General features: G+C 42.4%; 1 pseudogene; it reads left to right on the forward strand.

Annotated features, from left to right (window-relative positions):
* Positions 1-1,340: 1,340 nt before the first annotated feature.
* LOC143933004 (elongation factor 1-alpha, somatic form pseudogene) lies at positions 1,341-1,922 on the forward strand (annotated as a pseudogene).
* The last annotated feature ends 972 nt before the right edge of the window (positions 1,923-2,894 follow it).

A 2,894-nucleotide genomic window follows, 5' to 3' on the forward strand; every position in this document is an offset into this window, starting at 1 on the left:
AAGTTGGAAAAGTTGGTCCGTTGGATATTCCGACGGAAACAGTCCGATGCAGACCACACACAGTCAGAATATCCGACAAAACGGTCCAATAGGAAACATTCCGTCGGGATCTCCGAACGTGTGTACAAGGGCTAAAGGAGCAGATAATGAAGATATCACAGTGTTTACTTGCCTAAGGATTTTTTTTACAGGTATTTATATAAAAAGTCGCTTTATAGAATAGAAAACAAAATAAATTAAAAAAAAGTGATAATACTAAAAGGAAATAAAAAACAAATACAAATTGCATAAACAAGGGAAAAAGATTACACACAAAGATATGCAATGGATTCTGTTTTCCTAGTTTACTTTTAAAAAAAATAACAAAAAAAAGTGTGTAAGTCACTTTATTCTGCAAGAAGGAAAACATGCAATTCTAATTTCAGGTGATTTGCTTGGCGTTAATGTGTTGGGTGGGACGTGGGACAAGCGTACGATGTCTGCGAGCGATGATTTATGGGGGCTGTCAGGCGCTCACACTTCAGAGATGGCTGCACCCCACTCCGGCTATTCATCATTCGCCGCTAGACAGCAATCCATCAACCACCAAACCCGAACTTATAGAGAGACGAAAACGTGATGCGGAGGACAGCGGGCACAAAGCAGAGATCCGTGCCGACTGCCGGAAAACCCGGAGATTCATTATAGACACCTCCGAGGATGATTTCCCTTTATGATGTCTCAGACACTTCCTAAAAAATCATCTTTTGCTTATAGGAAAAAAAAACTAGATACTTCTCTGAAAATATATATGCATTTTTTTCCTCCTTTTTTTCATTTTACTTTCGCCTAACGGGAGAATTTTTTTTTTCTTCATGTTTTATTTCCCAGCGGCTAGGCAGAGTCACTTTTTCAACCAGAACACCAACTGCGAGTGCATCATTATTCATGCAGCTTTTCGGCTTTCTTTAAACAACAACAGTCACAATAAAAAACATAATAATAATAAATCCATCTAATGTAATTTTGTGCATGATGGTCCCTTCCCCCCAACCGGTTGTTGTGCACCCTGAGCAAGTTCAATGGTGATTTCTATCATCACCCTTAACTAATATGGCTCTACTTGCATGCACTCAGGCAATATCACTGGTGTACCTAGGTGGTAACTGCACGCCCTTACTAAATATGGAGGTGTTCAGGTACAGTCTTTGCCCCCTTGCTATATTCTCCTATTTAACCCTGCAAACTAAGGGCAAATTTAGGCTTGCTTTTGATGGGTGTTAAAAACATGTGGTAAGCTCTTCCTCACCAGACTGCAGCGGACTTACAAGGTGTTCACCCCCAACATCTAAAACTCCACAATGGGAAAGAAAAGGACACACATGAACATTGTTGTGTTCAAACTTGTAGGTTCTGGCAAGTCCACATAAACTGGACATCTTGTCTACAAATGTGGTGGGATTGACAAGCATATCCTTGAAAAATTCAAGAAGGAAGCTGCTGAGATGGGAAAGGACTCCTTCAAAAATGCTTGGGCCTTGGACAAACTGAAGACTGAGCTTGAACGTGGTATTGCCATCAACATTTCCCAGTGGAAATTTAGGGCCAGTAAGTCCTATGGCTGAATTATGGATGCCTGGTCACAGAGACCTCATCAACAACATGATCACTGGCACTTCACAGGCTGACTGAGCTGTGCTTATTGTTGCTCCCAGTGTTGGTGAGTTTGAGGCTGGAAACAAAGAATGGACAGTCATAAACATACTCTTCTGGTCTACGCCATGATTGTGAAGCAACTTATTGTTGGTATTAACAAAATGTATTCCAGTGAAACACCATACAGCCACAAGAGATACAAGAAAATTGTAAAGGGAGTCAGCACATACATCAAAAAAATTGGTTACAACCCAGATACCATTGCGTTGGCGCCCATCTCTGGTTGAAATCCTCAAAGTGGGAAAGCCCCGTACTAAAAAGCCTCTTCATCTGCCTCTGCAGGACAAGCACAATATTGGATTGGTGGCATTGGTATAGTACCAGTCTTGTTGAAACTGGGGACCTTAAGCCAGGTATGGTGGTTACTAGTTACCTCTGCTCTAATCAATGTAACAACTGAAGTCAAGTCTGCGGAAATGCACCATGAAGCTTTGAGCGATGCTTTGCCCAGTGCAAACATTGGTTTCAACGTAAATTACATTTTCATTTTATTAGGGTAAAGTTGCTGGTGATAGCAAGAATGACCCACCATTGGAAGCTGGTGTATTCACTGCACAAGACATTGTATGAAACTGCCCAGGACAGGTCAATGCTAGCAATGTGCCTGTGCTGGATTGCCATACTGCTGACATTGCCGGCAAGTTTGCTGAGCTGTAAATCTACTGTCATTCTTTGTCATTGAAATCTGGTGATGCTGCCATTGTTCACATGGTCCCTAGCAAGCCCATATGTGCAGAGAGCTTCTCTGATGATCCTTCCCTTGGTCACTTGACTTTTAGGCAGACTGTTGCTGTTGGTGTTATCAAGGCTGTCGAAAAGAAGGCAGCAGGTGGTGGCACAAAGTCTTCTCAGAAGGCCCAAAATGCCAAATTAATATTTCAGCAATCCACCACCACCTCAGCCTTAGCCCTTGTACACATGGTCGGAGATTCCTTCGGAATGTGTCCTATCGGACCGTTTTGTCGGATATTCCAACTGTGTGTGGTATGCATCGGACTGATTCCATCGGAATATTCGTCGGACCAAATTTCCCAACTTGCTGGAAATATTTTACGACAAACTGCTCCGATCGGACATACTCCGATCATGTGTAGAGAATTCCGAACGGACCAAGTGCCACGCATGCTCAGATCAAATTCCTACATCAAAGCTATTGGCTACTAGCCTGAACGTAGTCCCATCGTAACGAAATTACTTTG

Source organism: Lithobates pipiens, unplaced genomic scaffold (assembly GCF_037356315.1).
Source record: "Lithobates pipiens isolate NorthernLeopardFrog02 unplaced genomic scaffold, aLitPip1_a1.2 Scaffold_27, whole genome shotgun sequence".
In the NCBI taxonomy this organism is placed as follows: Eukaryota; Metazoa; Chordata; class Amphibia; order Anura; family Ranidae; genus Lithobates; species Lithobates pipiens.